The 13,111-nt window shown below is 40.1% G+C and overlaps 1 long non-coding RNA gene across 1 annotated transcript; it reads right to left on the reverse strand.

Annotated features, from left to right (window-relative positions):
• Positions 1-220: 220 nt before the first annotated feature.
• Positions 221-3,707, reverse strand: LOC147606825 (uncharacterized). The gene is made up of 2 exons (XR_015264872.1): positions 3,484-3,707; positions 221-454 (listed from the first exon to the last, which is right to left on the reverse strand). It is a non-coding gene; the product is annotated as an uncharacterized LOC147606825 (long non-coding RNA).
• Between the last annotated feature and the right edge of the window lie 9,404 nt (positions 3,708-13,111).

Genomic DNA, 13,111 nt, shown 5'->3' on the forward strand with positions numbered 1-13,111 from the left:
TGATTAGGGAGGAGAAAATAAACGTAACCAAATTTGGCAATTTTGTTGGTTGGGTATCCAAGGACATCATGTATAGAGCTCAATCAATCATCCTATGCGACCAAGGGACTCCCTTCAAGATTATCAGTTTAAGGGAACCCAAAGCTTTCAGGCAATCAGGCATACATGCAAAGCTCATGTTGAAACAAGTGTGGAAAATTAAACTTGGAAGCTCATGGCAAGATCAATAGTCTCAAGAATCTTCAGATATATGTCATAATGCACTTAAGATAATTACCATTAATCCTACTCACAATATAGTGTCTCACGTGGAAATCCATTCATATGGTGAAATGGATTTCATTCACACAAAGCTTAACATGTATTTCAGATGAGTTGAAAGAATTTTCAAGGCATTAAGGTCTTTGTCATGATGGATCATTGAGCGCTCCAATTATGTCTTTACAGAGGCGGCCTGCAGTCAACCCTGGAACTCAGAGATCCTTTTATCCAACGAGAAAGCTCATGGCACACATTAACTACATTTCATTCTTTCATAGTGAAAGAAAGAGGACAAGAAAGCTCACTGAACACGTTGGCTACATTTTTTTCTTTCACACTGAAAGAAAGAGACAAGAGAAGACTGCATTCATGTTATCAACACCAATACTGATTCAAAACAAGCTGCCCAGACCCTTCAGGAGGATTGACATTATTTGCCTTTATTTTCTCTTCCTTCTTCCGGTATTATTGGGCTCATTTGACATTCCAACTGTTTCATGAGGAAGGCATAGACAGCCTAGGAATCCTCTGGTACAACCTGTATCTCTGCACCTGTACACACTTGTTCTGAGCTTTCTAACATCTTCATCAAAAGAAATAGATAAAGGGAAAGCTGGTATTCTAGCATACCTAGTCACAAACAGCACCAGATTTCTTCATTCACAAACCCTAGGAACCGAAAGATAACTGCAAAAGATGCAAACGGATCCACACATTTCTCTTGCATATTGACAGAGGGGCCTATCCATACACAACATTGTTAAGATTAATGGGCAAACCCACTTCAACAGACTTATGAGGCACTGTGCACTTGCACACTACAGGGATGACAAGGCCTGCATAAGGCACAACTCCCACATACTATTGCAGGAAGGGGGCTGGTCAGCATGCAGCTCATTCAAAGGGGCAGAAGCCTGGCTGCTATTGTCCGATACATGCTGCAACTCGGCGGGGTTCTGTTGGTGGTGGAAGAGGGTACAATTCACGATGGAGCCAATACTTCCTCACATCCACACTTTGAGTGCCGTGTACCCAAATCAAAAAAGTCGGGCACTCATAGCAGAATCCAGGGGCTGCTGTACACACCATTTGTTTGCGAAACCAGAACTTGCTCGGCCAACATTTTCCACATTTCAGAAGTTGCCAAATCACTAGACACCTTTGGTCAACTGAAATTTGTGTATTGAGCCTAAGACATTTATATACCCTATGGTGGAGGGAAAAGGGTTAGACTTGGACCACCACAGCTTGGTTAAACCTGGACAACCACCTGCCCTCTGATTATGGCCCCACCCATATGTGAGCTACAAGGGTAACTTGGAACACCACAGCTTGGTTAAAGCTGGACAACCACCTGGCCTGCAATTGTGGCCCCACCCATATGTGAGCTACAAGGTTAAGTGACTCACCATTGGTGAAATTATAGCAGCCCAGAGAGTAAGGGCCGAGGGGTGGGGGTGGGGAGGGGGACTTAATTGAAACAAAAGCAAAAATGCTTGGTAAAATCTAAATGCAAAAACTCCATGTACTGTTGAAGATCAATAATCCTCACTCGTAAAAACCATCATTTCAAAAGCCTTCACTTTACTGAAATATGAATGTGTCACTGCTTACACAAAAACACTCTCACTGATACCCCATACAAGCACATTAACCCCTCCAAATGAAAATTCTTAAGGAACTAAGGCTTATGCATGACAAGAATGAGATGATGCAGAAAAAGCCTGTTAAAGCAACTAGGCATAACTTATTGACAAAAATTAGCCAGGATGTTGCAGAACATCACACTGATTCTCATTCTCGTCACACGCAAAAACTCACCTATGACTATGACATCCACAAGATAAAAGAAGCATTCTATCAAAACTTGGAATTCCAACTCCGTCCATGAGCTGCTCTGCTACATGCTCAAAACCTTTACCACAGTCAGTAGTAGCAAAAGGACTCCTGCAATAGAGCCCAAAATTATTGCCATCTGTAAGGCAAAACTGCATTCATGAGTCAAATCGCTAAGCTTGCCCTATTACGCCAAAGAACTGAGAACATCCACATTGCTTTGTAACCAGCCAAAAGGACGCATTTGAATGAGTGAAAACTGCTCATTACAATGAGCAGAAATTTTGCATCAACCATCTAAAAAAACAACCAAAATGGCATGATCAAATGACAACTACCCACTCTATCCTAGACACCCAGGAAAATTTAGGTGGTTGCACAATGCTCCTCTACTGATGCCATGTCACTCTAGCACTGCTGTGGCACCAACGGCTTTGAGTTTCTCAATCATTTGCTCAGCCTCTTCCTTACCTACACCCTTCTTCAGTACCGCTGGCAGCTTTTCCACCATCTCCTTAGCTTCCTTTAGACCAAGAGAAGTAAAAGTCCGGACCTCTTTGATGACCTTGATCTTTGCAGCTGCTTCATACTTCTCAAGCTTGACATCAAAGTTCGTCTTTTCTGGTTTCTTCTCTTCTTCTGAAACTGGTGAAGCACCACCTGCCTGGGCGACACCTATGCCAGCACCCATGCCACCTCCATAATATGGCATTGCTGAGTCAGGTAGCCCTAGCTTTTTCTTCAGAAGGTATGACAGATCAGAGGCCTCCAGGAGGGTGAGGTTTGCAATCTCATTGACGATCTGCAGAATCTTCTGAGATGGAGCACTTCTGGACTCTGTGGGGTCAAAGCTGGATGGGTTGTAATCTGCAGGCTTTGTGGGGTCAATGTCATCGGGTGCATCCACAGGCGCCTCTTTGAGCTTGGACGCGGCCCCTTTCCGGGACGATGTTGTGTGGACATACCTAAGGGATGATGATGCCACGGCGACTGATGGCACTGCATGGGGTACAGAGGGTATACATGCCCTAGCATCATGGCACTCCAATAGCAATGCAGGGTATGATGAAACCCTATGAGTATGGCTTAATAACAGGCGCGCCCTGCGTAGATAACGACTCATAGCCAGCGATAGGTTTCTTTCTTTGGCAAATCAGGGACTTCTCAACACTCATGTGCACCGCCCAAGAGCAGAGATTTCTCCCCTTTCAGGGACTTCTCAACACTCATGTGCACCGCCCAAGAGCAGAGATTTCTCCCCTTTTGATCAAGAACTAGCCCTGAACAAGTAAACATCTGCTGCGACGGAGTAGCAGCAAAGCAGCTTCATTCTACCCTAACTGACAGGAAAAAAGAAAGCTAAGCTACATGTCGCGCAAAAGCTACCTGAAAGGCGGTACAGAGCTGGATGGGCTCACGGCAACGGCAATGCAATCCCATCACGTCTGCAGCAGAGAACCCTGTCCTGTAGTACCCAACCGTCGATCGGAGCCGTTGCAACTTGTAAGGCGAAGATCATAAACCCTAAACCGCTGCGCGCGCACACACACGATTGTAGTTCTTCACATATATATCAATGGCATGGCTTGGATTGGTCCACGATGTAAGCATTAGGGGCATATTGTAGTTCTTCACATATATATACAATGGCCTACTACGCCATTTTGGCATTTTGGGCTTTAACCTCTCAAGCACCAAGTCCATCACATTCCCTCTCAAGCATCAACAAAGGCCAATCTCGTCTAGCAAATCGTAGCATGATGACCAAATTATAAGCATGGATTGCTCATTAAGGGTGAGCGTCTTTAGGGGTAAACTATGAGGGTATTTGCCCATTTGGCAATTTGGGCTTTCACTCCTCAAGCACCAAACAATAGCACCCACATTGCCTCTCACAACATTGGCAACATCCCATCATGCAATCAATCTCATTCAAAGGCATTTGATGGATACCCACCTCATTTGCACGGATTAGTCCTTTAAGGTGAGTGTTCTAAGGATACCCATTTCGACATTTTGACATTTTGGGCTTTTATTCGTCTAGCACCAACGCTATCACATCCCCTCTCATGGCATCGATAATGTCGTGCACATCTTGATGGATGAGAACATCATTGGCCTAGATTGGTTCTTAAGAGCCCTTCTGAGAAAATTATGAGTGTATCACCCTACAATTTGGCATTTTTTTATTTTACCCCTCAAGAATGAACATCATCTGCATTGCTTCTCATACCCAACTAGTCTCACTTCAAATGTATCCACGTCATTGGCATGTACTGGTTGGGTGTCCTTAGGCATAACTTGTTAGAGTATCATCCGTATTGCTTCTCGTACCTAACTAAACTCACTTCAAATATATTTACATCATTGGTATGTATTGGCTGGGTGTCCTTAGGCGTAACTCGTTAGAGTATCATCTATTTCGACATTTTGGGCAACACTTCTCATATTGTTGGTAATGTCCCATCCATTCATTTAGTCTCATCACAAAGGCATTTACACATCAATAGCATAGTATGGTCCTTGATGGTGGGTGTCATTGGGGGAAATTTGTGAAGCTATCCCATATGACCATTTTGGGATTTTAATATCATTACAGAGTTACAACATTGCCAACTAGTCTCATTTTAAAGGCATCTAATAGATGACCACATCATTGGCATAGTTTACCTCCATGCTAAATGGGTTAGACCCCAATCATGTGATTGTTTATCTTACATCAACTATTCTCATTTTAAAGACATCTAATGGATGGCCACAGTTTGCCTCCATACTAGATGGGTAGACCCCAATCACGTGATTGTTCATCTTACATCATTTTTTGATGATATTGTTTTTTTGCCTCCAACTCCATCACATCCTTGTAGTATCAGTGACCACACCCCATCCACAATAAGTTCCACACAACATTATTAGCATGTATGTCTCCTTCTCTAAATGGGTTTGGCACAAAACTCTAAGATTATACTCATAAGTACAAGCTCTCAAAAATTGATGCAACCTTTTATTGTGCCAAGACTATCCACCACACACCTTCATTATAGCACTCTAAAGAAGGGATTATATTCATTTAGATATGTTGGTGTTGCTACTTCCATCTTCAAAGAGATGGGACATGCCTCTTAAAGTGTCATTCACAATAAAAGCATAAAGCTTCTTTTATAACATCGCTAAAGCTACCTCATCATAATTATTTGGCTACATCAACAAGTAGCGAAACATGCATACACGTCATCTTATGTATGCATGTTGGCTGATTAATAAGAAGAGAAACATGCATACACATAATCTTATGTATGACATGCATGCACCACACATGCACACAATTGCCATATCATGTATACTCCACCCATCACCCAACTATGAAACCAAATTTGTTAGCCCCAAGTATAGAAACAAACGAACCCTCTTTAAAGATGCCACAAAATCAAATTACTAAACAATATCCTTCCAATTTATACCCTTATAGGATTTTAAGAACTTGGTAGAGCTTGCTTAATCCACTTTATAAACCTCAAGTGAAAGAATTTAAAGTATGTAATCATGTAAAATCATCGTGCCAATGGTTTGGTTTGGAGATGATTGATCTTCAACTTATATATTTTTGACAAAATTTGTAAGTATTTTGATGATATTAAACACAAAGTCACAAGGTTTATGCAACTAGTTGTATATGTAATAAAGATAAATTTATTGAGCACTAGACAATGAAGTTTTATAAGTAAGAGGGAGAGCTTGAGTTCCTTGCAAGAAAGCACGTACACACACAAGAGAGAGAAAGACATAAGAGAGAGATGGATGGCTAAATTATCTTCTATCTTCTTCTCTTCTCTACAACCATTAACATAAAGAGATAAGAGTACATACTATAAGGGAAAGTTCCTTGTAAGCAAACACACACACCTAAGAGAGAACAAGACATAAGAGAGAGACAGATGGCTAAATTTTCTTCTGTCTTCTTCTCTTCTCTACAACCATTAACATAAAGATATAAGAGTACATACTATAAGGAAAATTACTCTCCTACTATAACCTACATAGTAGGAGAGTACTCTCCTACTATATAAGGAAAAGTACTCTCCTACTATAACATACATGGCTAAATTTTATTCTCTTCTCTACAACCATTAACATAAAGAGATAAGAGTACATACTATAAGGGAAAGTACTCTCCTAATATACAATGGTCGGTCCATAGTGTCTAAATTACTAAAAAATATTGGTTTTGTCCCTAGTGTTCTACTACTGCATGAACACATCTTTTTTTAAGTTTGACCTCATCAACAATAGTAAAAGTTCTAGAAGCCATAGATCGTGCTAGAGTCCTTCCCCTAGAAATTTTCCGAGGTTGAGAAAAAGATTTTTGACTATTCTATATTGAAGAAATTTGTCAGGTGGATTCATGCAATCATTCATGTGATGTCATGTCTACTGACATCTGAAACGTATATTCTCATTAGATAGTTATCTACGCTGATTAATCATATAAGAAAGTCGTGAGTAAGCTCCTCTTTAATTCTCTAGTGTTTGTGAGAAAGGCCTCTATCTTGGTCCATTCCTTCCCATATCTTGATTTTGAAATTGGTTTTGGCATGACTTTTCTTCAGCCTAGGTGGGAGAGGGGCACTATATGCTAACACTAAAAGACTTCTTATTATTCATAGGTCCCTTGGCATTCTTCCTTGCATTGATGTCAAGGAAAGCCTTTATAAAATCTTCAACCATTGAAACAGCTTTAGAAATAGATAATGGCTTTGCATTCTTCCCAAGACCGTTCAAGGGTGGGTTCAACTTTCAGACAAATCTGTTTAGTAATGTGGTCTCACCCATTGGAGGGAAAAACCTGAGAAGTCCAACAAAAACTTGATGGTAGTTGTCTAAAGTTCTTCCTTCCTATGCAAAATATCTCCATAAACTCGTCCATCTTATCATGTTGGGACCTTGGTGGATAAAATCTTTAGCTTCATATGTTTCCATCATAATTGATTGTGATCTTTCCAATCATAACTGATTGTGATCATAATGATTTAAATTAAAAAAAATTCCTCCATGCCATCCTGGCACTTCTAGTAATCTTTAAACGGTCAAGAGCTATCTTACTCTTTTTGTTTATACCCAACCACATCAAAATACCCAACCACATCAAAATACTCTTTTTGTTTATACCCAACCACATCAAAATACTCCATGCCATCTTGGCACTTCTAGTAATCTTTAAACGGTCAAGAGCTATCTTACTCTTTTTGTTTATACCCAACCACATCAAAATACTCATCCATGGCTTCCATCGAGGGTTAAGGTTCTTTGCCCAAATTTTTACCTTCTCCTCAAAAATTACCAAGCTAAGATTTGTGTAATACCTCTTTTACATCATTATCCAACACTTCTTTAACTATATGACCAGGCATGATTCCTAAAAATTAAGTGTATCTTTCATCATCTAAGAAAGGACAAGCCCTTTTCACACTTCAAAAAAATCTCTCTTTGTAAAATATATTTCTATTACTTTGAAAATTATTACATTGGTTTAGAGCTGAGCCTTACAATCCAAATATACCAAGGTGTCTAGAGTTCCCTACAATTATGAACTTCCTCTAAGGGAGATATAAACTAAGGTGGTTTAACCTAGATATATATTCATCTAGGGAATATTGGATTCAGCCTGTGATTTGATATTCTTGAACTAATCCAAGCTTTTTCATGATAATAGCTAAGCTCATACTTGAAGAAGCATAAAATGGAAGGAAATTTAAATCGATTTCTAAAAGTGATGTGGTCACATAAGAAGTTCATGATATGGCTAGCCAAAATAATACTCTTTAAACTCAAGATAATAGGTAGTCATTATTTCCTTTTCTCTTGTTATGTACTGAAATGCAATCCTCATAACTTCATATTCATGGTTAAATGCTAAATGTCGTTGTGCCATTCTGTAATTTTACTCTGCTTAATTAAACATTTCCAAAAGAAGAAAACTTGAAAACAAGATAGAAGATAATTTACAGACACAAACTCTCTCTCTCTCTCTCTCTCTCTCTCTCTATCTATCTATCTATATATATATATATAAGTTTATTACAATAAAAACTCTAGCCATATGCATATGAACTCAGAATCCTCCTCAAGAATCACAATCCTATATAGGGCCCTAGTATGTAATCTCTAAGCAGCCTATATAGATTATGCTGAAGTACACGATTTAGGGTCAAGGTAATGTATAATACTATCTCCAAAACAAATCCAATCACATAAGCATCATCATCAGAGTGATATTCTCCCAAAATCTTGATTATATCAGGCTATAGTAAGCATGAACCCTCTCACCATAGCACCATAGAAAGCATCAATTTTTCAGAGTCCAATCAATCTATGTAATGGTGTATCAAAGTGGGTTGAGACTATGGATCCCATGAGCGAAGATGCTCGAAGGAGTCAACAATCATGTCCATGTCCTCTATGATCTCTAGTACTCAAGTGATCTCAAATATGGCAATTGGCTGACCCAGCTAGAAAAAGAAGGAAATTGGATAAACTTAAATTCCTTTCTAAACCTAGCTAGCTAATCAACCCTACTAAATTAACAAGACTTCAGTTTGTGAAAGACCTCGATCCCTCAATAATAAGGGTAAACTTGACAGTAAAAAATAACCACAATGGGTGGAGCACCTCAGTCAAGGCCTCTCCTAACCAAGGAATAATAACCACAATGGGTGGAGCACCTCAATCAAGGCCTCTCCTAACATTGTCCCAAGGAATAATAACCACAATGGGTGGAGCACCACAGTCAATAATAACCATAATGGGTGGAGCACCTCAGTCAAGGCCTCTCCTAACATTGTCCCAAGGAATAAGCTACTTCAGTATCAATCCGTATGAGATACTACTATAAGAAGGCTTCTTCACAAGAAATATATGGGGATTCCTCTATTCGTTTAGACTTTTATGACTGATTGAATAGTTTATTCCTCATTAATTCTCATCAGCTAGATTAACAAATGGCTTCCCTAGGCTCTTAACTTGTAGTATCATACTCCTCGATTTAATAAAAATAACTACTCCATTCTCCTACAAATCCTATTTTCTAATATCTAGGTAAATTCTTGGAGTTATTTCTTGTTGAGAGATGTAATCGTGGTGTTGTGTGTATGTGGGAAAGCACCCTAAAGGTGCAAGATATTGTGGTGAGATAGGAATGCCACATGTAATATTGAATGGTGTGTGAGTGTTGACCAAAAGAGTGGAAAAGGGAGTGCCACACGATGATGATGTGTAAAGTGGGATAAGGCTAGAAAGCCTATATCATTGTATGGTTCATTGTGTTATGAGAATAGAAGAGATCAAGTGTTGGGTGTGCAATCTCTCTCTCTCTTTCTTATGGAGTTTTTAGTGTGGTTTAATCCACCTTAATCTTATGCTTAATCTATGTCCTTCACCATGATCAATCCCATTTTTGGATTGTTAACATGGTATCAGAGCTTGGGTGGGCTCTTGGTCATGGTGAATATTTATGTATAGTTTTTCTTGGTTATGAGTTCTTTGATTAAGCATTATTTTTAGTTATTATGGGAAAAAAAAATTATGCACACTCATATTATCATTTGGATTTGCATTTGTGAGGATTTGAGAGAGATTTGGAGCTACCATTCTCAAGTTTGAGAGGAGATTTGCAACAAGGAGGTTGCATAGAAGCTACCCAAGAGAGTTGTAAATGAGAGTTTGCAACATGGAGAGCTTGCTCATCATCAAAGAAGCTGAAAATGGAGATTTCAGCAAGTATGATGACTATGGAGTCTTCGGTGTCAATAAGGAAGCTGCCAAGGAGACAAAGGTGTCTCAAGAAGGTTGGTTTTGTGAAGTTTTGCCTCAAAGTTTTGTGTTTGAGCATGGAAAAATGCTCAATGTTGAAGGGTTGCTGGATGTTGGGATTTGTGAATCCTATGGCTCTTGCACTTGGGCAAAGAGCAAAGAGTGGAGGAGGTGCATGCTTGTCAAGTGATGGCAAGCTGTGATGGGCAGATTTGTAGCTCATAATGGAGCATGCTTGAAGGGCATTGCTCATGGAGTTTGCTCATGAAAGATGAGCTGGTTGTGGATGCTATTGGAGCATTCATTTTCTGGTTATGCACCTATGTTTTCATGTGGGAAACTTGTGAAGAGGCACCCTTGAAGATGTTGGCATGCATATGGAAGAGCATGCTATATATGGAGCTCATGAAAGGCCATGTTGATGGCTATGGGAGAAACCTCAATGAGAGAGGTTTAGAAGAGGCAAAGAGACTGAAACAAGAAATGGAGCACAATTGGGATCTCAAGGTAAATAACCACACATCAAGCTACATGTGTAGAAGCCAATAGGCAAGCATGTGGAGCTTGTTATGGGAGTTATGCAAAGGCAGAAAGAAGCTACTACATGGAAGAGGAGTAACAAATCATCGCTTGAAAAAAAAAACATAGTTTTCCATCACAAGCGTAGATGGGAAGCAGAGGTTGTACCAAGCCATGAAAGCTTTGGTGAAGCTATGGCAAGAAGAGCACCAAGCAGTAGACGGATAGCAGTAGTAGGCGAAAGACTTGCAGAAATGGTCTCTTTTCCGTATGCCCAAGGCGAGTAGGAGACAGATCGCACATGCAAGAGGGCGGCCTCCTTTGCGAGTAAAATGCATGGCGAGGGGCCAAGCTGCAGTTATGCAGCAAAAGCTCATGGGCTTCAGCTATGGAGGAAAGCAAGGCTAGCAGCATGAGCAAAAAGGCTAAAGTCTAGCTATGACGATAGTAGCGCAGGAGCAAGCAAAGCAGTAGCTACACCTAGTGCAAGAGAGAGGCAACACAAGCATAGGCATCATAGCCAGTAAAGAAGAAGGCGAACACAGTACAGGAAGTCAGGCGATGCAGTCAGAGAAAAGCTTCAAGCTGTGGCTATGGCGAATATCTGCAGCATAGAGTCGACCCAAGAGTAATCGAGAGGAAGGAGAAGAAGACCCTAGGTGTGTGTCAGGGAATCTAAGACTGCAGAACCGGCTCGTCGCGGCGCACAGAAGCGCATTCAACGCACAGAGCAATCGTGCAGACATTTCAAAGAATTTTTTTTAAAAAAAATTAATTTAACCCTTATTGGCAATAAGGGTACATTCAAACAACACCATATCATTTATTTTAAAAAGCATAAGCCTTGTTCACATGCCTTTAAAAGGCATTATATGAGAACACATTCACACACAACCAATTTCCAAAGTTTTTTTTAAGATATTTACACATACATCGAGGGTCCCCTGCCCGATTGCGACCAAGGGGTTTGTAATTTTATTTTTTACCCAAATATGATGATGGATTTAATCGTCCACGAGCATGCGTGCTCAAAACGAAAAATTTTTGTAATCATCCATGGTATGAGGGTCGCCCTGCCCGAGCTCACCTAGAAGCTCGAAATTGGTGTTGCGTGATGTGTGCAAGAGCGATGCACGTGTGAGGTGCATACGCATGGGTTGGTTCCCACCCGAACTTCCATGTTCAAATCGGACTCAGTGGTTCCGCTGTGAGTGAGTCGACTCAAAATGGACTTGGTGTCTAAGATGGTAGACACACGCACACATGTTTGGTTGATGGACACTCCAATGTATCATTGAGGGGGAGTGTTGAGAGGTAGCGATTGCGGTTGTGCAATGCTACATTGATATGGGTGATGGTGGATGATGGGTGAGTTGTGGAACACCTCGATTAAGAGGGGGTGTTGAGAGATGTAATCGTGGTGTTGTGTGTATGTGGGAAAGCACCCTAGAGGTGCAAGATATTGTGGTGAGATAGGAATGCCACATGTAATATTGAATGGTGTGTGAGTGTTGACCAAAAGAGTGGAAAAGGGAGTGCCACACGGATGATGATGTGTAAAGTGGGATAAGGCTAGAAAGCCTATAACATTGTATGGTTCATTGTGATATGAGAATAGAAGAGATGTGTTGAGTGTGCAATCTCTCTCTCTCTTTTTCTCATGGAGTTTTTAGTGTGGTTTAATCCACCTTAATCTTATGCTTAATCTATGTCCTTCACCATGATCAATCCCATTTTTGGATTGTTAACATTTCTCTCATCGCCTATATAGATTACACTAAAGTACATGATTTAGGGTCAAGGTAGTGTATAATACTATCTCCAAAACAACTCCAGTCACATAAGCACCATCATCAAAACAACTCCAGTCACATAAGCACCATCATCAAAGTGATATTCTCCTAGAATCTCGATTATGTCAGGCTATAGTAAGCATGAACCCTCTTACCATAGTACCATAGAAAGCATCAATCTTTCGGAGTCCAAAAGAATCAGTCTATGTAATGGTGTATCAAAGTGGGTCGAGACTACAAATCCCCCATAAGAGAAAATGCTTGAAGGAGTCAGCAATCATGTCCATGTCCTCTATGATCTCTGGTACTCGAGTGATCTCAAACATGGCAACAATTGGTTGACCCAGCTAAAAAAAGAAGGAAATTTGATAAGCTTAAATTCCTTTCCAGACCTAGCTAGCTAATCAACCTTACTAAATTAACAAGACTCTGATATCATATGTGCCAGACCCCAATCCCTCAATAATTAGGGTAAATTTGATAGCGAAAGATAACCACAATAGGTGGAGCACCTCACTCAAGGCCTCTCCTAACATTTTCCTAAGAAATAAGCTACTTCAGTATCAATCCATATGAGATACTACTATAAGAAGGCTTCTTCACAAGCAATATAAGGGGACCTCTATTCGTTTAGACTTTTATAACTATATTCAGTAGTTTATTCCTCATTAATTCTCATAAGCTAGATTAACAAGTGGTGATCTTAATCACTAAACAAAGTGTTCATTGTCACTAATGAAGCTCTTCCCATCAGAATTAGTGGTTATGCACAAATCCTAAGTGCTAAACCATAAAATTAACCATCTTAATCTCCTTTTTATGCAACATCCTTGGCTTGATTAAGGGTTGTTGCACTCTCATAAGCCTTTCTCTTTCTACTTAAGCCAAAACATCAA

Source organism: Cibotium barometz, chromosome 56 (assembly GCF_041138505.1).
Source record: "Cibotium barometz isolate CiBa-2024 chromosome 56, ASM4113850v1, whole genome shotgun sequence".
Classification (NCBI taxonomy): Eukaryota; Viridiplantae; Streptophyta; class Polypodiopsida; order Cyatheales; family Cibotiaceae; genus Cibotium; species Cibotium barometz.